The 24,996-nt window shown below is 45.5% G+C and overlaps 1 protein-coding gene across 3 annotated transcripts in view; it reads left to right on the forward strand.

The window, feature by feature from the left end:
* CRACR2A (calcium release activated channel regulator 2A) overlaps positions 1–24,996 on the forward strand; it is a 202,119-nt gene that overhangs the window by 68,896 nt on the left and 108,227 nt on the right. For all 3 annotated transcript variants that reach the window (XM_072766208.1, XM_025995392.2, XM_072766209.1), the window contains one exon: positions 11,837–12,111. The gene's annotated coding sequence lies outside the window, so the exon portion shown is untranslated. The remainder of the gene's footprint in view (positions 1–11,836; positions 12,112–24,996) is intronic.

A 24,996-nucleotide genomic window follows, 5' to 3' on the forward strand; every position in this document is an offset into this window, starting at 1 on the left:
TGCAGTCCGGTGGCATTAAGAACATCTAGAGTGTTGGGTGGCCACCACTACCACCACCACCAGAGCTTTTTTTTCATCTTCCCAACTGATAGGGTTTGGTATTAACCCTAACCCCAGAGAATTCCACAATCTTGCTCTGTCTTGGCTTCCTTACTCATGGTGGCCTAGCCACCAGATGCCCCCTCCACTTGGACAATCTTTCTGCTGCTGTTCTGTGCTACTTTCTGGTGTTTGTTTTTGGTTTTGGATTTTAGTCTCCGTGTCTGCCACATGGGCTTCTGTGAGACTGCCCTCTTTGGGCTGCATTCTGTGCTCAGCATGTTATATAGCACCTCGTGTATTTATCCCGCTGGTCCCATATGGTAGTTATGATCAAGCACCCCTTGAGGTGAGGAGGCTGCATCCAAGGTGCAACATCCCACATCATGGGAATGTCAGAGGCAGAGTTTGTCTCTGGACTCTCTGACCTTCCTGCTTCATCCTGGTGGGAATGTCACTGTATAGGCTCAGGCACAGATAGCCCTGCCTTACACGTTAGTGTCAACTCCAGAAGGTTTCTAGAATTAGCATAGAGTTGAGCATGTATTACAGGAATTCTCTCCATGAGGATTCTTAACAGGAGCTAGCCAAAAAAGATCTGCTTGGAAATAGCTTAATTACATACCATACATAAACTGCTAATGGAATTTACCAAACTGCTAAATTAAGCTTTTCCACTAATTATACGCGTACTATAAAGTGGGAGTTTAGCTTTGACCATGGGTGCTTCCCCAGTCAGAGAGATGGCGAATCCTTTCTGGGGGCAGGGCTTGGTCACCCTGTCAGTTCTTATTCTTAATCATGATGGGTTGTGCTTTTCCGTCCCTTCTTGATGTCCTGATGTAGCTCGACTCTGCATTTTTCTCAGGGCCAGGTAACGTGGTCGTCCTGGCTGCAAATATGCCAGAATGTATTTCCTATTTCTCCTGCAGACATTTTCTCTAGCAGTCTCATCTTCGGCAGTGTGTCTCTCTGGCACCTTTTCTGCTGCTTGGACTATGCTCCCTGCTCTGTTGCCCCATACTGAGATTTCTGGGGTTTCTCTTTGCCTGAGGCTCAGGGTTCTGGTTTTGGTATATGTGGCTCCAGTCCAGTCAGGGTAGAAGAAGGAAGGTGTCCAGCAGACTTTCACATGGGCCTCATGCATAAGATAATTTATTTGTGGCTACCGTGTGCCAGGCACTGTTTCTAATCTAGGACTTAGCATCCCCATTTTACAGATGGAGGAACTGAGGCTCAGAGAAGCTAAATACCTTATCTGAGTTCACACATCTAGTTCTGGTATAGACACCTACATCACCAATGCCACCCCCTGCTGCCGATCCTTCTGCACCAGATGGCTCCCTGACAAAGGCTGTGGGGTCTGCTGAATCACAGAGCTCTGCTAACACACCTGTAATAGGGGAGCAGATTCCCCTGATTCCACATGAGATAAGCTGCTGCAGGCACAGGCCAGTGAGAAATATAGGGGTGGGGAATGCCAGTTAAAAAGTTTGCTATAGAGCTTCTTTTTAAGGAGTGCAATTTTAATACACTGGACCACAGCTTGAATCAGAAACAAAGATGCAAAAAAAAGGAACTGCTAAGTGAAATGAATGTTAATGAAAAAAAATTACTAGGCCTCCATTATGTAATCACACATTGCAAACTAAAAATATATTTTTTTAAAACACACAAGCCCTATTTACTGGAGTTAGAAATAGAATGAAGAGCTCTAATTTGTTTTGAATAACAATCACATTATACCACATACCACATCTGAATTTTCGGACACTTTAGGGGCTAAATCAATGTGGTTTTACTGAATGTTAATGCCCCCACTGCACCCCCCAACAAACCCCAAAACCTCAACCAAATGGATCAGCAGATACTGACTGAGCACCTACTGTGTGCAGTAATGTTGTGCTGGGAGAAAGAACAAAGGCTCTAATACTTATTTGACAGGACAGGTGACTTGGCAAGAGAGTGGAATGAAGAGTGTGTGCTCTAATAGGAAATGGGCTCTGGAGAAGGTGTCCTAGTGGGTGTGAGAACTGAGCTGGGCCTTCAGGAACAGTAGAATTCCGCAGATAGCTGGTCACAGGGAGCCCTGGGAGGAGTGCTCTGTGACGGTCCTTCAGTTCATTTTAATAGACACTGTCTGAGGGCCCTTCTACATGGAAATTGAACCCATGAAGTGCTACCCATGCCTTAAGACATGCCTAACCCTACCGATATTTTTAAGGGTTACCTCATCCTCCTCCTGCTGGTTATCACTAACTCAGTTTTCCATCCAAAAGATTCGAGGAGCCAGGACTCTCTGATCCTTTCTCTCTCACACAGACAGGGATGCTGTATAAAATCAAGCACAGCCAGCCCTGCCTGGACACATGTGTGTCTACACTTGGAGGTTTCTAGAATCTATATGGATGTGGGAGTGTGTTATATGGACTGAGCTCCATTAGAATGGAGATATGTTCAGCATGCTGCAGAAGGTGCTAGAGGGCTATAGAGTAGAAGCAGGCAGGGCCACCCACAGACTCACCCTCTTCAGACAAAGTTACCCACCAGAAAAGTTTGAGAGGAGGAGCCCAGGTGATAACTCTTCTAACAATAGGCCCACTATTGAATTCTTTCATGTCTGCTGCCCAATTTCCTTTCAGCCCTGGTTATAGGACCACAGCCTTCCACTGAGGCCTGGTAATGGCGGCTTGTCCAGTCCCTTTTGCCCCTGAGTGCCTGGGTCCCCAAGTAGTTCATGCACCTGCAGCCATGCCACACTCTGTCTGCAGCTGTGAAGTCAGGGCTGGGCTGTCCTAGATGCACTTTATTTATTTTTTAATATTTTATTTAAATTGAATTTGCCAACATATAATACCCAGTGCTCATCCCATCCTCCTCATTGCCCGTCACCCAGTTACCCCAACCCCCCGCTCACCTCCCCTTCTGCAACTCTTTGTTTTTTCCCAGAGTTAGGAGTCTCTCATGGTTTGTCTCCCTCTCTAAATTTTCCCCACTCAGTTCCCCTCCTTTCCCTTATGGCCCCTTTCACTATTTCTTATATTCCACACATGAGCGAAACCATGTGATGATTGCCAGACGCACTTTAGAAAGAGGTGTTAACTAGCACAGTGATGGGCATGGCTGACTGCCGTGCCCTCGCCCAGGGAACACATGTGCCACTCCACCACTCAGTGCACTTAGGCTCTAGACTCCAGACCTATTAGAATGTGATGAGTGCTCCTGGGCATGTTTTCTTTTATAGCCTAAGATGCAAGCTGAATGACAAAGCCATGCCTCATGTCCTCTTGCCTGGTCCTATCTAAATGCAAATGCCAGTCTGATGGAAGTCCTGATGAGGTCCTCTTAGGATGCAGTTCTCTCAGGACCTGGTTCCCGGGAGCGAATGCAGGCTGATGGACAGGCTAGAAAGCTCAGCGGAGCAGTTCTACTTAGCGGATTCACGGCACTTGCTTACTGTAGTCCTCAGCCACCTCAATGGTAAAATAGCTGCCCTTCACGTCTCTGTACCATGGCATGACAGTGGAGGGAAGCAGTGGCAATGGGAATGCACCTTACAAAGATAAGACTTATTATTTATTTATTTATTTATTTATTTATTTATTTATTTATTTATTTTTATTGGAGTTCAATTTGCCAACATATAGCATAACACCCAGTGCTCATCCCATCAAGTGCCCCCCCTCAGTGCCCGTCACCCAGTCATCCCCACCCCCCGCCCTCCTACCTTTTCACCACCCCTTGTTTGTTTCCCAGAGTTAAGAGTCTCTCATGTTCTGTCTCCCTTTCTGATATTTCCCACTCATTTTTTCTCCTTTCCCCTTTATTCCCTTTCACTATTTTTTATATTCCCCAAATGAATGAGACCATAAAATGTTTGTCCTTCCCCGATTGACTTATTTCACTCAACATAATACCCTCCAGTTCCATCCACGTCGAAGCAAATGGTGGGTATTTGTCATTTCTAATGGCTGAGTAATATTCCATTGTATACATAGACCACATCTTCTTTATCCATTCATCTTTCGATGGACACCGAGGCTCCTTCCACAGTTTGGCTATTGTGGACATTGCTGCTATAAACATTGGAGTGCAGGTGTCCCAGCGTTTCACTGGATCTGTAAGATAAGACCTTTTAAATGGAGGCTGCTTATGCTTTTTGCAGCCACGTAGTCTCTACCGATTCACCAGGCTGGGCTAAATTAATCATTTGTTTCGTGGGTTATTAAAATAGGTCCAAGGGGGGCACACCTGAGTGGCTCAGTCAGTTGAGCATCTGCCTTCAGTTCAGGTCATGGTCCCGGAGTCCTGGGATCAAGGCCTGCATCGGGCTCCCTGCTCAGTGGGGGGTCTCCTTCTCCCTCTGCCTCTACCCCACCCCATGCTTGTGTTCTCATTCTTGCCCACTCTCTCTCTCAAATAAATAAATAAATAAAATCCGAAAGAAAGAAAGAAAGAAAGAAAGAAAGAAAAGAAACAATCCCAAGCATGTTCTGATATCCAGAGGGTCTGACCTTCCTCACAAATATTTGCTCAGGGGTGAGGAGAGTAGAGGTAACCATGGAGAAGAAAGGTTAGAGGATGAAGGGTGTCAGTGAGTGTAGGTGAGTATGGTCAGACACCTGTCTGCTTCACTTGGTGTAGATTCAAGTCAGTTATTCCACTAAGTGCCTCCCAATCTCTGAGCTAGGAGCCTGGGACTATGACTCTCCTCCTTAGCTTAGAGGTGAGGACTCTAGAAGCGAAGCCAAGCTACTTGCTCAAGGTCAGCTGGGTGGTAAGTGTAGAATCAGAATTCGGATGCAGCTGCTTGGACTGCAAATTCTCCTCCCCTAACAGAGTAAGGTCAGCACCTTGGTGAAGGTCTCTCAGGTTGACCAAGCTCCTTTCAGTCTGTGTAGCAGTTCCGGGCTCTGCTTTCCAATCTTCACAGTAAATCAATGAGCTGAGTATTATGCTGGGTGTTATACACTCGGCCGTGCATAGTATATGAAATGATGGTTGTGGAAACACTTAGTAGATTATAAAATGCTCTACAAATATGATATAATGACTGCCTCTGGACAATAAAATCAGAAAGGTTCAGTGGCTTGCCTAAGGACACACAGATGGGAACAGATGGCAGAGTAAGGATGCCAGCCTGGGTCTCAAAACTTCAGGACTGGTGTTGTTTCTTGATAGCATCAAGGGAAGATTGGTTCTGGATTTATCTGTTCCTGCCCTGGTTTTACCCCCAACTCACGGCCCCCACCCCCACCCCGTGCCCTACCCATCAAATAGTTGCCAAATGAAAATTAGGCAGAAAACCTCAAGGGGTCCAAGCTCACTTTTCTTGGCTGACTTTTCTTTCTTCTTTTTTTTAATATTCTTTTTTAAAAAAGATTTTATTTATTTATTCATGAGAGAGAGAGAGAGGCAGAGACACAGGCAGAGGGAGAAGCAGGCTCCATGCAGGGAGCCTGACGTGGGACTCGATCCGGGTCTCCAGGATCACATCCTGGGCTGAAGGCGGCGCTAAACCGCTGAGCCACCCGGGCTGCCCATGACTTTTCTTTTATAATCCTTATGAAATGGAGAGACATCAAAGATGGAGTTAGGGAGAGTGTCTCTCCGCGTGAGGACTGGGCTGCAGAAGCAGCCACAGAGGGGTCATCCTCTGTGTGCCACTCACTGGCTCCTTGTTGGCAGAAGAACCCTAGGACAGGAGAATGGGTGGCATGGGCCATTTTGCCCTATGGATGAGCCAACACGTTTTTTATGGCCTCAAAAAACTGTGAACACACATTATTTTAAAATTGAATTAAACCAAAGCCCAGGGTGTATATATCCCTGGAACGTGTGTGTACACATGCGATATTTTAAAAACAAAGACATCATAGATACTGTGTTTGAAAGACCTTAGGCTCGATACTGAAAAGATAACAAGGAAACAGGTGCTGAGGTCAGCTCTGTGGTGCAGATTCCTCTGCCAATGACAAAGTGCCACAGTGTATCTTACACCGAAGCAGAGGCTGTAATTCTCCTGTTGCTAACACTGTCTTCCTTACTTGTTTATTTATTACTTTTTGAAGAGATAGGAAATTAGGATTTATCTGACATCTTCTAGAGACAGAAGCTGTGTTGGGAGCATTTGTATGTGTCTGCTCATTTATTCCTTACTGCAGCCTGGCATAAGTGGTATTCTATGAATTTTTGAGATGAAGATTCAGGTTTCTCAGGTAGTAAGACATGACGGCAGGAGATGAGTGTAAACGTGTCTGACTCCAGATCTATGCTCTTTCGTCAGTGGACTGAGAAAATCCTTTTTATTTTTCCTTGTTCTTTATTCCTTCTGTAATGTCAGATCTTCCACCTAGAATCACTTTCCTCCTTTCAGAAATATACCTTTTAAAAATGTCCTTTCATGAGGGTTTGCTTGTGGCAAACTAGAATTTTGTTTATGGATAATGCCTTCATTTCTCTTAGTCGTTAATTATTTTTAAAATTTATTTTAAGTTATCTCTACACCCAACATGGTACTCAAACTCACAACCCTGAGATTAAGAGTTGCATGCTCTACTGACTCAGTAAGGCCCCCCCCCTTTCTTTTATTCATAAAGAATATTTTCTTCAGGGTCACCTGGGTGGCTCAGTCGGTTAAAGTGTCTGACTCTTGGTTTCGGCTCAGGTCATGATCTCAGGGTCCTGGGATCGAGTCCCATGTCGGGCTCCCCACTCAGCAGGGAATCTGCTTGTCTCTGTCTCCCTCTGCCCCTCCCCCGCAAATAAATAAATATTTTAATAAAAGAATGTTTTCTTCAAGTATAGAATTCTCAGATGATGGTTATTCTCTTTCAGCATGTTGAGAGTCTTTGACCACCATTTTTGGGCTTATAGTCATTGGAAGGAAACTTGTCTCCTCTCATTGACTGCTTTAAAAAAATATTTTATTTATTTTTTTGAGATAGAGAGAGAGCCTACTTACGTGAGTGGGAGCTGGAGGAGGGGCAGAGGGAGAGGGAGAAGGAGGGAGAAAGATTCTCAAGCAGACTCCCTGCTGAGTGCAGAGCCCAACAGGGGGCTCGGTCCCAGGACTCTGAGATCATGACCTGAGCTGAAATCAAGAGTCAGATGCTTAACCATCTGAGCCATCTAGGTGCCCTTATCTTTCCTCCCTTTTAGAAAATTTGAAACCATTATCTGTTAAGATTCTTCCTCTCTCCTTTCCCTTTCTAGGACTCCAAATAGACACCTGCTGGTTTTCATATTCATGTCTCCTAAGCTCTCTTTCATATTTTTCTGAGTCTTTGTCTTTCTGTGCTGCATTTTGATTAGTTTTTTTTTGACCTAGCTCCCAGCTCACTACTTCTTTCTCAGGTGTATCTAATATGCTATTAAGTCTGTCCACAGATTGTAATTTGAGTTATTTAATTTTTATTTCTAAAAATTCCCTTTGGTCCATTTTTTCCCCCAAATCTTGACTATTTCTCATGATTTGCTGTTGTTATTATTCCTCAGACATATTTGCAGGCTTGTCTTTAATTTATTTAATTACATTATAGTCATTATTATAATCCGAACCTGGATATTCTATTATTTGAAGGAGTCCCTGGCCACTGAATTCCTTCCTTTCTTGCTAGCTCATTGATGCTGTTAGAAACATTTTTAAAAATATATTTTTTTTGTACAAGATTCTTTTGTTTTGAGTGGGAGGGTCAAAGTACTCAGCCTCTCATAATGTCAGAAATAGATGTCTAGCATATTTATTTTAAATTGACAGAATTATGAGTGGAAAAAGTAATCCAATGGAGGTTGGCCTTTGAGACCTAGAATTGTCCATACTGTACTGAATGTATGTTATGACCAGTGCATGCATGCCTTGATGATAAGCCAGTCAGTGTGGCTTGCCCAGCCCAGTGGCAGAGTGATAGAGGCTTATTCTGCTTTGTGCCCCATCCCCAAAGATGTGGCCTCGTAAGTAGTTATGACCAAACAAGGGAGTCTTCAAGAAACCTCCTATGAGAGGGATAATTTTATCTCTAAGGGATTAGGGGTGCCCTGAGGAGAGGAGGTTTGATAAGACTTGTCTCTTAGTTGCTGCTGAGTCCTAGCTGAGTCACTGGGGCTTGGTCTTATCTCTGCTTGGGATTCAGGGGTACATGTTACTCCATCCCAGTGGTCATCTGGGAGTATCCAAAATGGATGTAGAGAGGACCATAGAGCCTGATCTGGCTTTAACCCCTCCTTCCTGTTTACCACACCCAATCCCTCCATCCTCCTGATGCCACCTACTAAGTGGCCCTAGAGTCTGTTCGCCCAAACCTACTCATCTGCCACGCTGCTGCAGGACACCACTATCTCTCATCTGGACTGGAACATATCCCCAACTGCTTGTAATATATCCACTCTCTATCCCCACCTCTCCCTTCCTCATTTCATCCCTCACAAGTAGCCAAAGTCATCTCTTATACAAATCAGATTGTGACTCGCCCAGACTTTTATTAGCTTCACATCAGTGATTTCCTACCACTGCTTGGATGAAATCCTACAGAGCCTTGTTCTTTAACCTCGTCTCTGGCCACCCCCAACCACGTTAAAATTGTGCTCTTTTCCTTGATTTCCTGAACACATGAAAGCTCTTTCTCCGTGAGGGTGTTTGTACCTACTGTTCCTTCTCTCTGGGAGCTCTCCATCCTCTTCCCTGGCTCACCCCTGTTCATCTTGGAGGACCCAACTTATATCCCTCATTTTCTCTCCATGCTAGTCCTCTTGCTGTACGCTCCCTGTAGTGAGCAGTTTCTATGTCCCTTCGTGTCTTCGTTGTGATTCCATAATTATTTTTGTAATTTCTGTTCATTGTGTGTCTTCCCCACCATCTGGTGAGGATTGGATTCACGTATGTCCCAGTCGTCCCTGTATCTCCAACATAAAGCACAAAGCCTGGCATGTGGTATATGTTCCCCATCTAGAGAATGAATCTGTGAATGGATCCGGTTTCTGCCTCCAACCCTCCACTGGCACTGCTCTTACGGAGTTCACCTGTGACCTCCTCATTGCTAAATCCAGTGTTTCTTCTAAATCTTAAAATGTGAGAACTTCCCATTTAAAACCGTTGTCAACTCTACTTCTTTAAACACTCTCCAACTTGGCTTATCCTTAGATTTTGAGACAGCATCTTTCCTTTGTTTTCTTCTGCCTCTCTAAGCTCTGCTTCTGAGTCTCTTTTGCTCTCTTGCTTTGGGTATCCCTTAAATGTAAGTGTTGGGGCATCTGGGTGGCTCAGTTGGTGAAGGGTCCAACTCTTGATTTTGGCTCAGGCCATGATCTCGGGGTTGTGGGATTGAGCCCCGCCTTGGGCTCTGCACTGGGCATAGAGCCTGCAATCTTTAGCAGCTCTCTCTCTCTCTCTCTCTCTCTCTCTCTCTGCTTCTCTTCCCCTTGTGCCCTCCCACCCTCAAGTTTTCATACACAGGTGTACTTGCTCTGTATAAAAAAAAAAAGTTAGTGTCTTACATGAATCCATCCTTCACTCTTTCCCCTCCTGCACAATCTATGATCAGCTTTAGCTTTATTTTGGCTTCAAGCATCACATTTTTTCCGGTGAACCCCAAACCTTTATGTCCAGCCGGGACCCTGCCCCTGAGTACCAGATCCTTCTTTAGCATTGCATTTTGAAATACCTTCATCCTGATGTCCCACAGATACCCAGTCTTCACATTTTACAAGTAGATCTTTTTATCTTCCCTGCCAAGCTTGTTCCTCCTCCAGCATTTCCACTCTGGCTAAACAGTTTCACCACCAGCCTACTTTTGAAGCTAGAGGCCACGAAGACACCCTGGATACCTCTGCCAACCCTGTATCCCCTGTCTAGCTATTATCACAATCTATCTCTTGCATCCCCATTCCTCTTGGCTCTGCACTGCCACCACTGAGTACAACCCATGCTCTTGCTCATACCTCCTCCTACCTGGGCTCCCTCCTTCTGGCCCTTTCTCCTCCAGAGATCTTGTCCCAAATAACAAAGCTTGATCATGCTGTTTCCTTGCCTCACCTCTCACATTTCTCCAAAATGTCTGTACAGTGAAGCCCGTTCTCCTTAGGTTGATATGGAGGGTTCTTCCCCCTACCCCATCTTTATTGCTGGCTTTGCTTCTCTTCCCACCATTCATCTTCCTTTGAATGTGTCATCCTTTCTCATCATGTGTTTATGGTGTTGAGTAGGAGTTCTCAAACGTTATGGGGCTTCCAGAATCACATGGAGGGCTTGTTAAAACACAACATGCTGGGTCTCACCCCCAGAGATTCTGATTCTGAAATCTGAAAGGAGGTTAAAGATCTGAATTTGTGAGATTCCCAGGGGCTCCTGGTGCTGTTGTGCTGGTCATCATTTTGAGAATCACTGGTATAGATGGGTCAAGAGTGTGAGCCTGGGGAGCTCTGCCACCTAGGATCAAATCCTGCCTCTGCCACTCACTTCCTGTATCACTTAACCTCTCTATGCCTCAGTTTACTTTTCCATAAGATGAGGCTAATAATTTGAGCTTCCTCATCAGCGTTGGTGGTGGACTGAATGAGTTAATCCTCAGAAAGCACAAAAAACAATGCCTGGTTTGTTAGCGCTCAGGAAATGTTAGCTGCCATCATGGTTTATGATTTTGATCATTCCTCATATCCTTGGTTATGAAGGTCTGACTTTCTCATTCTTCTCTGCTCACACTCTTCTGCTCTTCCCTCAAGATGGAGTTTGTTTTCTGAGGTGTTTTTGCTAGCATTCCCCACCCTGAGGTCCCTGATGCACACCCAGGCTGATGTGCACCTCCCACTAAGCACTCGACACATGGCACTCACCGACCTCCTGGCCAGGAGTGGATCTAACCCACCATGCATCCTCTGGGACTTCATTTTTGAGTCCCTGTCTGGTATATCATAGGGGCTCAGAAATGTTTAATGAATTCAATGACTGAATTGGCATATGCTGTAGAATTGAATACTGTATTGACAAGGTGGTTACGTGGGTTAGATCTGGGGAGAGGACTGATCACCAAAGAAAAGGTGGAGAGAAAGTACAATGTGGACGTTTGGGAAGTTGTAGTCAGTACAGTGAGATTATGCTCTAGGAATATTGTCCTGTGGTTTTGGGAATATCTGAATGCACATCACTTAGGATAGTCTTAGCTGTAGATGGTAAAAACAAAACCCCGAAACTCAGCTCAGTGAATGTAAACAACATGGATATGTATTACTTGTATAATGAGAAGTCTGGAGGAAAGGTGACACCAGGGCTGTTTAATCCAGTGGTTCAGTGATGTCATCAAGGACCTGGCTTTCTTCTTGCTCTGTTCTTCTCTTATGCTTCCCGTCATGGTCACAATGTGGCCAGATAAGACAACCTCTGGTAGCAGTGAAGCATCTCTCTTTTCAAGAGCCAAAAAAACATTTCCAGGAACATCCCCTAGGAGGCCCCTCTCATATCTCAAGACCAGAGAGAGTGAGAAGCCCACTCCTGCCTTTCTCATGGACCAGGGGCCTGCATTTGCTCTGACTGCAGAGGGCCCCTGGGCTAAGGGTCCGGCCGGGTGCTCAGCCAGAGTGGTGACATCATTGGAGTTCTGTTAGAGAGGAACAGGGGAGAAATGGGTGTTGCTTGCCTAAGCAGTGTCTGCTTCAAAACCAGACCCAAATCCCAGCTGGAAATTTATTTGAAAAGTAACAGGATAGAAATTAAGTGACTTCAAAGACCTTTTCTGCCCTGAGTATCTATAATGACTTATTTGAAATCAAAGTGAAGAGACCTCTCCTCTGTCTGTTCCATCTGCAGGTCATGCCTTGGCCACAGCTGCCCCTCAGGAGAATGGCTTGGAGCCAAAGTCACGCCAGCAGGCTGCTTGCCAAGGGCGGAGCAGCAGCGACTTGCCACTTTTCCTCCTGAGCCCAGCCTGGGTGTCCACCTGGCACTCTGCACGACCACGTCTCTTCCTCCTGGAGCAGCCTGACCCAGAGGCCTGGGCTTCAGAGAGAGCTCCGGGAGAGTTCAGTCCTGGTGGGCTGCCTCCCCGAACCCAGGTGTGCAAAGGGACACGGGCCTTCCTTACGGTAAGAATCAGAGGTTCCCAGAGGCAAGTGTAGTGGGAGCCTGTGAGAAGGATGAGCCAAATAAGCAGATGTTCTGAATGATGATACGGTAGCTCTGGTAGGAGTCTCTGAGTTTCTGTAACCTCTCTTAAAAACTCTTGTAGTCGACCTGCCAAACTACCTGGATTTTGTGCTTCCTGCAGGTCAGATTTGTGGCAAACCATAGAATAGGCTCATTGTCCATCTAGGGTCTTTGTCTCTGAATAGGTAAAGGGAGCTGATGGGAAAGTCTTTGAGCAGGGGTAGCAGGTAATGATCACAGACAGCAGTGGGTGTCTGCAGTGGGTAACAAGTTTGGGTTCTATGCCCAGAGCAGTGGTGACAGCTTCTAGAAATTGACTACTCGCCTGACATCCTAACACTTTCCCAAACACACATTATCAGTAGCAGCTAAAATGAAATACAGTAGAAGATTGAGGCCAGATGGCAGGCTAGTGGGATTTAGTTAGGAGTGACTTCCATAGTATCTGCTGAGGGGTGAGGTCATGTTTCTTTGGCCTCTGTGAAGTGTATTGTATTATATGTATCATACACATATATAGTGTGTATCAGTGTATGTATATATGTATTATAATTTTTCATGTCTGTCTTAAATCTTCAACCACATTGTCAACTCCCTGAGGGCAATAATTGAACATTTTATATCCCCTATGTTCTTCACAAGGTCAATACTTAGTAATTATTGATTTTTACTGCATACTTATACAATAAAATCCAATCAGTGCAGGTCCCGGTTTTCATTCATTGGATCAGAGTTGCCATCAATGGCTTCCTAGGACCTACTGGGATGGAAGAGCATCAGATACCTCTGCCACTAGAGCTACTGCAGTGTATTTGCTTCCTATGGCAGCCATAATAAAGTACTACAAACATGGTGATTTAAAACAACAGAAATGTATCATCTCTCAGTTCTGGAGGATTGAAGCCCAGAGTCCAGGTGTTGGCAAGGCCATACTCCTTCCTGAATCTGTAGGGGAATCCTTCCTTGCCTCTTCCCATCTTCTGGGGGTTTGTTAACAATCTTCAGCATTTCGTGGCTTGTGGCCACATAATCCATGCTCTGCCTTTATTGTTGCATGGCTTTTTCCCTCTGTATCTATATCTTCACGTGACTGTCTTCTTGTTGGACTAGGGGCCCACCATACTCCAGGATGACCTCACCTTGCCGAATGACATCTGCAATGATCCCTATTTCCAAATGAGCTCACATATGGAGGTACTAGAGGTTAGGTCTTCAACAAGTCTTTACTGGAGATCACAATTCAACCTAGAACACTAAGTGAGCTCATTCGAGGTGACAAGACAAGCATGTACAAAAGGCAAGGGGGTGAATATTAAGAGTGTCTCTTGGTGCTAAGAAGAGTCAGCAGGAGCATGTGTCCTCTGTTCTCTGTCCTCTGGTGTTCTCCAGGGGTTTGCATGAGTTGGGGCCCAGCTGGACACACCAGGATCCCATGTTCCAGAGGTGGACCTCCACACACCTATCACTCTCCCTTTCTATAGACAAGTTGAGGAGAGGCCTCCATGGAGGGGAAAAAGCAGACCATTTGGGTTCCAGGCAGCCTTAACTTTCAAGGAAAGTAGAGGAGCCCTACCTTATCCTGTGGGAAGTTGCATCCTCTTCCCCTGGGAGAGGAGAAGCTTCTGGACCCAGCCAGCTAATTGCCAGGCAATTCACAAGGAGTCTCAGATAACAGATATTCAATAACCTGCTTGTTTCCAAATGTAGAGAAACTTGCCAGTTTCTGCCGGTTTTTCTACTTTCTGCCAGTTTTTCTACTTCCCCAGTTTAGGACTCGTTAGCACAGAAGTCATAAACCAAAGACCTACAGGCCATTTGTAGCCTGCAGATAGACTTTGTTCACAGTGGCTGGTGTATTTTTTTTATAAAATATATTTTTAATAAAATATTTTTATATAATTTTTTGAATAGGCAATATATTACATAGTTCAAAAGTAAAATCACTGTAGGAAGAGGGAACTCTTATCTTGGCTTCTATCTGCCTGCCCTGCCCCCTCCTGGGACAGTAATCAGCTTTATTACTGTTATACATCATTCTGGAGTTTCATTTTGCAAATACAGACCAGTACAAATATACCTGATGACTCCGTCATGTTTTTTCTTAGTGTCACACCTTTTTTAATCTTGTTTTTTTTTTTTTTTTCCACTTAATTTACCTTGGAGCTCTTTTCCTATTAGTATGTTGAGAGCTTTCTGATATTTTTTTTTGACGGGGCATAATGCTCCATTGTTGGGATGTACCCTAATTTATTCAGCCAATCCCCTACCTATGGACACAGGTCGTTTCCAGTCATTTGGTGTGTATTGCACTTAATGGTGCAGTGAGTAAGCTTGCCATTGTGTCTTGTGGCTATATGTGTATAACACTTAAAAATTCTGAAATCTTTCAATTATCAAAAGGACTGGAACCACTGGGTTCTAATAACCACTGGCTTGGACTGAGTGGCAACTGTCTCTAAGGATCCCTGACCCTGAGACTAGCCTGTTCCCAACTGACATTTCCCTGTCCTTCTGCCCATTCTGTCTTCTATTAAGTCTGAGGGTTGACTGCCACTGAGCATTAGAATTGTGCTGTCCTTCTTATGATAGATAAAGGAGAAAGGGAAAAAAATCATCCAGATACTCATGTCTCTTCAAACTGGCAAATGAAAGCCAAGGGGGTCTTTTTCGAGATGAAAAGGACAGGGCAGATGTCTGTGTGGGTGTGATTCTGCTTTGTTTGCACCTGACAAATTGGCTCATCTGTGTTACATGTCCGGGCACTATGGATGTGCAGCCCTGCCTCGTTATGTCCATGCCATTTTGCCTCAGAGAGGAAGGAAAGGAACTCTGTTTATTCACTGGTTGTTTTAGCACAGCCTGAGTAAGCTGCTTGGAGACCCGGAATAAAAATGAACATGACAGTCAAAAGGATTGTTCTATTACATGTACCATCTAACCAAAGCCCCATGAGGATGTGGTATTCCTTGTTGCATTTTATAGACAAGGAAACAGTGTCAGTGAAGTCACTTGGCCAAGATTCATAACCGATGCTTTGTAGAACGGGTATTCAAACCCAAGAATTTCTGGCTCTAGAACCTGATTCTAATCTTTTATGCTACCTCCAACATCTTGAAAAAGAGTGGCACCTCTCACCTTTCAAGCTTGCTGTTCGTGGTGACATGGTGATGATGGTCACGACAAAGATAAGAGAACAGCTCTGAAAATGAGGGAGTCAGTGACATGCCCTAAAGAAGGCTTGTAACCAGAATGTATTTCTGTTCTCCTACCAAAGGTGATGGCTCATCCTTGATGATCTGTCACATTGTAATCGGCTCCATTGCCCCCTCTGCTCTTTTGGTCCCCAAACATTTACACAGAACAGCTTCCAAAGGTGAGGCACTGTGCCAGATGTGAGAGCCGAGAGGAGTGAGCCACACCCTGATCCTTGGAGCCTAGTTAGGACATGTCAGCAGAGAGCTGCAGTGCCACCTGGTAAATGTGGCACTGGAATGGCATGAGGTATCAGGCTGGGGCCTCAATGTGATAAAAGAAATGAATTACCAGTGGAGTAACAGGGTGGGTGGTTTCTAGCTGTCTTGGGTCTTTATCATTGCTCTGTGAAGGAAGGAAGTGAGGGCCCGGAAGTGGAGACCGTGGGCTAAGATATTGAGCCATCCTTCTGCTCACATGTGGCCCAGCGTGGAGCTGATGGTGGCCACAGCTCTGCAAGCTGCAGGCTCCTTGGAGACGGCCTCAGTCAGGGTTGAAAGGTGGGCTGAAGGAAGCCTCCTCTCCCCTTTGCTGCTCATCTCAGGGTTTCTCATACTTGGCTGTTCTGTCAGGAGCAGGGGGGTTTGGGCAGGTTGGGGGGGGGGTGGGGTTGGGTGGTGGTTAGCAGCTGAGGTGAGCAGGGGGCCTGGGCCAGCAGGGTGTAGTTCATAAGTCATTAAATTTGACCTTTTATTTATTTATTTTTAAAGATTTTATTTATTTATAGAGAGAGCATGTGCACATGTGTGGGTGAGCAAGGGGAGGAGCAGCAGGAGAGGGAGAGAATCTTCCACTGACTCCCGCTAAGCATGGAGTCTGATGTGGGGCTGGATCCCACAACCCTGAAGCCACAACCTGAGTGGAAATCAAGAGTCGGATGCTCAACGGACTGAGCCACCCAGGCACCGCTATCTGACCTTTTAAGTCACATGTCAGCAGAAGGATCCTCCTGCTGGGGCTTCTTGTCACAGGGAAACTCCTTTCCTGTTTTTTTATGGCTGCCATTTATTTTTCTTCTTCCATAAGTTTGCATGCCACAGCGTCTAGCATCTCTGTAGATATCACAGAACAACCAGGGGTTCTGCTTTTATGTAGTCCTTCTCTGAGTGTGTGGCCAAGCACCGCAGCCCACTGGCAGAGGGAGTGGGGAGGGAGGGGGTTGCTCTTCATTAAACACTGAGCCTTGCGCAGCTGGTGGAATTTTCAAAGCAGAGGTGTTGAAACTCAGTCCAAGCGTGTGCTGGGGATCTACTGCTTGTGCTTCTACAGATGAGTCATGGAAGGTGGCTGTTGTCTGGTTAAGGAGAATTTAGTCCTGAGAGATGACACACAAGGGGCCTTTCGAGGCCACAGCTTTGTGTGCTTGTCTGGCTGTGGCTGTGTGCAGATACAAGAGAAGAATCCCCTCCCCTGCTTGTCCCCGAGGAGCTTAGTGATAAGAAGAGGAGCAAAATATACAGTTGACCCACTTCCTTGGACCTGCTCCTTCATTCGAGCTACGAGTAAGGTTGGCTTTGCTCAGTATTCCTAGTGGGGTCAGACTGCCCCCAGAGAAGTGCTTCACAGACGCATTCAGTGTGCATGTGAATTACCTGGGGGCTTGTCAAACATGCATACTCGATCCAGTAGGTCTAGTTCAAGGCTTAAGATTCTGCATTTCCAACAGACTCCCAGGATCTGCTGCAGGCCTAGGGACCACAGTGCTTTGCGTACTGAAGCCCCAGAAGCCATTTTGTAAATCTGTGAGATGGCTTTGACAAATGCCCCAGAATTTACTGCTGGGGGTGCCTGTCGTGCCATGTGCAAACCAGCCCCATCAGTGAAGAATTGTTACCTGCCCTGCCAAACGAAACCCAAACAAATGTAAGTCAGTAATATTTTTCTACATAGTAATACTGAAAAGTTTTCAAAGAAGTGATGCCAAAAGCCCAGTAATTGAGAAGCTTTTTTTTTTTTTTTTTTTTTTGGCAAAGAGAAGCCTCAATGAAATAAAAGACAAAATCTTGAAATGACTGGATAATTTCCCCCACTCTATGTATTCTGTCTCGATTAGAGCATTTCCAAACATACACTTAGCTAACAAGAGTTGCAGTGCAATATGTAGTTACTGCAAAAACAAGGAAACCACTTGCAGATCTGTAACAGGAGATTTGAGGCTTCATCTAACACACACAGTTGCAGGACAACACATTATTACACTAGCAGAGGCATATGAAATGTCACCATGTTGATAAACTTCTTTATAAAAACTGCTTTTAAAATAGTTTATATTCTAGGGTGCCTGATGGCTCAGTCAGTATTGCTCAAAAGCACCTGCCTTCAGCTCAGGTCAGGATCCCAGGATCCTGGAATCGAGTCCTGCATTGGGCTCCCTGCTCAGTGAGGAGTCTGCTTCTCCCTCTGCCCCTCCCTGCTCATGCTCTCTCTCTCTCAAATAAATAAATAAAATCTTAAAAAATAATAAAATAGTTTATGTTCTAATATATGAATATAAACAGTTGTAGGACATTGTAGGACACTTATGAGAAATCTCTTGCAAAAATTAGACATTACAATGACTTACTTTGGGGTTGCCTTTATTGTTCACTCACAGTTAGATATTCCTCTTTGAGATGTATCAAACAACAGTTTCCAATCGGGCCGCCTCTCCCCCCTGCCTGAATGAAAGGGGGAGATTGCTTCCACAGCTTTTTTAAGGCTCGGGACTGAATGCCTGCCTCCACTCTGTGGGTGGGATCTCCAGATTGTAGACGATGTTTCCCACGGTTCTTTGTCACCACCTGTCCCATGTCAGCATAATAAAGTATTATGACACTATATAAAGTTTAACTCGTTCGCAAGAAAAGCATACTTCCTTGTTTTACCTATTTTCACATTATTTTCCCTGATCTATTATCCCTACCTCAGCACGGGCTGTTTCCTTCTTCCTATCATCAGATACAAACCGGTGAGCGGGTTTGTTATTTCTCATCTGACATTTTTTTCTGTTGTCCTCTGGTTTTCATTTCCCTGTACTCCTGTGAAGTGTATAATCTAATCTTATTCATTGTAAGCAGGTATAAGCCATGACTACTTCATTAGTGTGTTCCTGTGCAGTCATGCATGAGCACTTACATGTTGAGATATTTATTATTTTAATATAAGTTGCTTTCCTTTTTTCTCCTGTATATGACAACTAGAGCCAAATTATGCATGTGGGTTGACTTGCTTATCTGGGAGTGTCATTTCAGGCCACCTAGAGGGTGTTTCCAAATATTTGTTGTACAAATAGGGCGTGGGTTGGAGAGCATGGAACATGCTGGAGGTCTCTGAGGTCTCTGACATTTGTGCAACATTAAAAAACCAGTAGATGGCAGTCTGATCTGTGGCTACATTGAAAGAATCCTGAATGAGAAAGCAGTCAGGAAAGTTGGTATCACCCCTAGTATCTGCTTGGGTGAGATGCGATGAGACCTTGGGATTTGAAATGGTGGTTCTCCCCAAGTTGGTCCTAAGAAACCGGGTAACTTCAGCAAAAACAAACACGAAAGCCCACACACATACTTCAGACGACAGACACAGAGAGAAGGCCATGTGAGGACAGAGTGTTCCTATGGAGCCACCAGATGCCAGAAGAAGAAAGAACTGATTTCTCCCCTAGCGCCTTCAGAGGGGGCATAGCCTGTGGACACCTAGAAGCCTGTGGACACCTAGGAGCCCATGAACACCTAGGTTTAGGACTTCTGGCCTCCAGAACCATGAGACAATACATTTTTGCCATTTTTAAGGCACCTAATTTTTGATGATTTGTTATGGCAGCCCTAGAAAACCAAGACACTGCCCGAAGGGTGGATAGCATCTGATAAGATGGATGGAATATAGGAGGTCTTAAAGGTTTTTTAATTTTTAATTTTTTTACATTGATTTATTTATTTGGGGGGGGGGAGGGGCAGAGGGAGAGGGAGACAAGGAGATTCCCTGCTGAGTGGGGAACCCACCACGGGCTCTGCAGGTCTGGGTGTTATTGCTGCTGTCATCGGCTGGATGTGCTGAGGTCTTCAACGTTGATCCCACTGCAGACCCCTGAGTGCTGTCATATCACTTCTGATGAATTCCAGAGGGACCATCCTCAATCCTCTGCACTGGAATGAGAGCACCCAATCTCAAGGCATGTGCAGGGGTGGGGACATCTCGTGGACACTGCACGATGGAATGCAAATCCATCCCCTATTATCTGAAAACATAAGCAAGGGAAATCATTCATTGACAATGCTCGTGAACTCTGTGTCCTCCTTGACTCTTCTGGCTGGTTGCACGGAAGCCGAGAGGGGGGGTCACAGCACCCTAGATACGGGGCTCACTGCCCACATTGCTGGATCTTGTGTGTGCATTTCCCAGGCATTGTTCTCAACAAGGAGGACCAGTAGCATGGGAGCAGAGAGGTCACCTGAGCATGATTGCCTTTAGGGTGGAGAGGCAATCAGACGTGGCCTGGCAAGAACCACCTAGAGAGTGCAGTGCACTGAGCTGGGGTGGGGGTGGGGGTGGGGGTGGGGGACTGGATTGGAGGCAGAGAGCAGAGGAAACAGAGGGGAACGACCAACTCATGGTTATTCTTAGTCTTCAACTGTCAGCTGTGCTGGGGATTTAACAGTACCCACTGTCCCAGAAACGAGTGAAGGGCATAAGAACACTTTCATTTCATTTTCTGGGAATGAACGCTTTAAAAGGAAGGAGGTCACTTCCTTGTATGGACACCACCCCATGGCACTGTTAGGTCAGTGGCTACTGTTTTGATGTTGAGAGAGAGGCTGCAAAATACTGGGTGCAGGTTGGAATGGAGCCGTTAGCCTCAGGAGTAATTTTGGGATCCAGCAAGTGGAATGTCCTGCTAGAGGGCATCCCGGGCATCCCCCAGCCTCCAGGAACCCGAGCACCCATCCTTGCCACTGTTGATTGGGAAGGAGAATAGCATCTTCAAATGAGATGTGAGGCCAATGTTAGGGAGCAGAGATGGAAGACCATTGGTGGTGTAAAGTCTCACAGGGGCACCATGCTGCCCCTTCCTGAGGCCTTAACCTCATGTGACTCTCAGGCAGAGCACTGTCTGGGGGGTGGGGGGACTCTTTGCACAAGTCCTACTTTTTTTTTTGTTTTAAGATTTTATTTATTTATTTGAGAGAGAGAGTGAGAGTGAGCACAAGCAGGGGGAGCAGCAGGCAGAGGCAGAGGGAGAAGCAGGCTCCCTGCCAAGCCAGGAGCCCAATGTGGGGCTTGATCCCAGGACCCTGGGATCTTGACCTGAGCCAAAGGCAACTGCTCAACCACTGAGCCACCCAGGCACCCCCACAAGTCCTACTTCTGGTGGGCAGGAGCTCTTCCAGGTATAGGGCGAGTCCCTGTGAGTGCTGTGTGGCCCTATGTTGACTTCAAAAATAATAAATGTGCTTGGGAAGCAGCTAAGGAACAGTCAGCCCTCCGTTCTGAGCACTGCCTCCACACTGCCCCCCTCCACTTCTTCAATTCCTTGCTCTGAGCAGCTGGGCTAACTCAGGTCCCTATAGCCTCAAACTGGTGTAGTCTCCTTAACATCTGTGATGTTGTTGCTTGACCGCATCCTCCACTGTCCTCAGACTGTCCTGGCTTCTCTGACCACTGGCTGTATGATCTGAGGGAGGTTACTCAACCTTTCTGAGCCTTGTGTGTAAGCAAGGGTGGACAGTATGGGTGTCATACAAAGGGCACACATAGGATTATGGGTAGGACCAATTAAGACAATAGAGTTTCATAGCTAGCGTAGTGCTTGGCATATATTGACTGCCTGGAATACGTTCGGTTCTGGATCTCCTGATGACTCCTTACTACTACAAAATAAAGAGTAATCCTCTTAGACTCCAGTTCATCCAAGAGGCATCTTTTGAGTCTTGTAACGTGCTAGTTGTTATGCTAGGTGCTATGGTTACAGAATGAATGAGCTGTGATCCCTGTCCCCTAAGAGCTACAAATTTAGTGGGGGATAGGCATAAATACAACCAAGTATAATGCAATGTAATGAGTGGTATGTTGGGAACCAAAACAAAGGGCCATAGGAACATAAAAAACAAGCAACTGAGTCTACTTGACATGGTATTCGCGGCCCCCTGGACCCCCAGCTGCAGTTCCCACTCTTGGTGAGTACCTATGTGTACTATTCTCTTACATTTTCCCAGATTGCCCTCCCCATCCCTCTGGCTCTGGGGGCCATTTCACGTTGCTCCTTTGCCTGAGATCATCTCCCCTCACCTCACTACCCAATTCTACTTATCCTGCAGGGCTAGTAGACATACCACATTCTTCACAAAGACTTAATTTATCACCCAAATAGTTGTCCTTTATAATTTGTTGATTTTTTTTTCTTGAAAAACATACCTTATTTTTTTTTATAAGCAATGCATGTTTATCATAAAAAGAGCTACCAGAGACTATAACAAATAGTAAAGAAGAGGGGAAAAATTGCCCATAGGTCCAGTAAATAGAGACACTCACTATTAACATTGGGGTATATTTCTTCCCATCCTTTTCCAGTACACACACACATATTTTTCCTACCACGTTTTCTCATTCTGTCTTACATTTAAGTTTGTTACATGTATCTATCTCCATTAGACTGTGAGCTTTTGAGGGTATGGATAATATTCTGTTCTTTTTATTCCTGTTACCTAACACGTCTGGCACTAAGGAGTCCATCCGTAAACCTTAGCTGAAGAGAACCACCAGATGAACTTGTTTGGCTTTGGAATGCAGCACACCATTATTTTGAAAAAGCAGATTTGTTGCCTTGGTGCATGCTGCCTATTTAAAATGCGTGTGTATTCCTCAAGCACCAGTCTGCTGGGTGGCAGGGAAGACAAACACAAATCCATAATGACTCAACAAGTGGCTGAGACACAGGTTGGTGATTGTGTTCTGTATCCTGCATCGGGTTGCACTGAAAAGGCAGGTCTACCCCTGTTACCTGGCTGAAGCCCTTTGCTTGCTTTAGAAAGACATGGTTGGGTCTGGTAAATCTTTTTTTATCCTTTCTGATCAAAAATAGTGTTGGCGTTTCACCCACAGTGGGGAGAGGTGGGTGAGATCTTCTCCAAGAAATCGATTTGGGCTTGAAAATACTCTTTTTTTTTTTTTTTTTTTTAGGTTAAAATTCCAGAGGCCTTTGAGTCAGGGTTGGAAACGGAAATAACACAGACTCTTTTCCAGAAAGCTCTGTGTAGGGAGGCTGGGATCAAGTCAGGAAGGGAATTCACTCAGCAGGCCACAGGTGAAGGCCAAGCAGAGCACACAAGCGTGTTTCACTGGCATCAAAGCAGCAGAGAACGTTCACAGAGCATCAGGCCCTTCAGGGCATGTGTGGAAACATGAGAGGCTGTGGTATATTGAGTACCTTTCTTTTTTTTGAAACCAAATGTAGGGAATTCGTTGATATAGTTGGCAACAGAAGAGTAGAAGCAGATGTAAGGGAGACAAGCCCGTTTGCCTTCTGAGATTTTTATTTGAAGATGGAAGGGTGTTTGTTATTTAGATGTCTTTTTTCTTTAAAAGATATGTGGCATAGCTAAAGCTCTATCTAGAATTAAATATCTCTGAGGGAATTTCATTATAAGATCAAGGAAAAAAGTCTGCAAGGTTTTGGCTTCTGATGAAAAGCATCTAAAACGAAGTAAAATCAAAGTGAACCCTTAAACAAACAAATTATTGATTTGGGCGATGTAAAGAAATCTCAACTGGAGAGCCTCTTTGGGAGCAAAAGAGTGGAGAAGAGAGCGAGAAAATATTTAGGACTCAGCCTTGGAGACTACCTTCTGGCATGGAATTTCTTCTCTCTAGGCACCAGGAAAAAGAAATTGATGCAGCCTCATGGCTCACATAGGACAAAAGAGATGAGGAGCCTAAGGCCCAAGGAGGCCAAGGTTCTTGTCCCACGCTAGGACATTAGTGCTCATGTGAGGAAATAGGCTTTAAAAAAAAAATCCAAAATCTACTTTTCTTTCTGTAACTCTGTATTGCTGTGGGAGGTAAAGGGATTTAGTAGAAAGAGTATAGGTTTGAGATGCACTTGGTTTGAATCTGGATGTTTGGGGACACGTTTTTAATACTTTTTCTAGACTCAGTTTACTCATCCTTTGAAACCCACACCACCCCCCAAATTGCCTCAGGATTATCCCCACCTTCTCTCACACATGGCCTCGGGCTCTCAAAAGCTCTCCTCCAGACTACCCACTTGTAGGCTCACTCATTCATTCAGGGCTTGTTCCATGTGCTGGAAACCACAAAGCCTCAGCCTGCATGGAGCTCACTAGCCAGACCAGTGCTGCACAGTAGAGATTGAATGTGAGCCACATATGTGCTTTTCAGTATTCTAGTAGCCAGTTCAGGTAAAGGAAAGGAAACAGGGGAAATTAATTTTATTAACATTTTATTTAACCTGAAATACCCCAAATATCATTTCACAGGTAGTCATGCATAATCAGATGTCTGACCTTCCTTTTTTTCTGTGCTAGGTTACTTTTTTTGTTTTTAGATTTTATTTATTTATTCATGAGAGACACAGAGAGGCAGAGACACAGGGAGAGGGAGAAGTAGGCTCCCTGTGGGAAGCCTGATGCAGTACTTGTTCAGGCGGGATCACCACCTGAGCCAAAGGCAGACGTCAACCACTGAGCCACCCAGGTGCCCCTGCACTAGGCTATTTTTACAACACATCTCAATTTGGACTGGCCACATTTCAAGGACTCAGTGACCTCATGTGGTCTGCAGCATCCTCACTGAACCAGGCAGTTGTAGGGCTCAGAAGCAAGACTCCACTGTCTGCCCCAGTGATGGCCGAGGGAAATGCCCCACTGCAGGCACTGCCTGCCCAGCTGCCCTCGGGACGATGCTGCCTACCCAAACCAAAGTGCCTCCCTGGGTACCCAGGGCCCACCCTGCCACAGCATGCTGATTTCACCAAACAAGAGGGACAATGTCTGTGCCATGAGTCTTGTCCTCGTCTGTGGTTTTGGGCGCGGGAATGAGGCAGTGCTTACTGTCTGTGATAATGGAATGCAGTAATGGAATAGAATGGAGCAGTAATGGAATCAGGACTTATTGAGCACTAAGTATGGGTGGGTGCTGTGCTAAGCACTTCATGTACTCTCTATCTTACTATCTTACGACTTGATGAGACAGACTCCTATTACCCATGTTTATTTTCAGAGCAGGAGAGTGGCCCAGAGAAGTCAGGTAACTTGCTGAGGGTCACACAGTCAGGGAGGGGCAGAGCTGGTACTTGAACCGAGGGCCATCTAAAGCCACAGCCTTGTGTTTCTCAAGCAGAGAAGGTGCAGAGTGAGCTCTGGATGAACACAGGTTCCCAGAGCCTTCACCTGAGGCCCTCCTCCTTTACCCACAGGCCATCCTGCCATATGGAGATGCAGGTGTCATTGAAGATGACTCAGTGTCATGTGGAGAGGTATCTATGGGGTGTTCGGCACCACCAGGCCCAGTCCTGCCGCAGCTGTTGTACAGGAGGCATGGCATGTTCTTACAAATAAGGCAGCACAACCTTTGAAAACCAT

Source organism: Vulpes vulpes, chromosome 8 (assembly GCF_048418805.1).
Source record: "Vulpes vulpes isolate BD-2025 chromosome 8, VulVul3, whole genome shotgun sequence".
NCBI lineage: Eukaryota > Metazoa > Chordata > Mammalia > Carnivora > Canidae > Vulpes > Vulpes vulpes.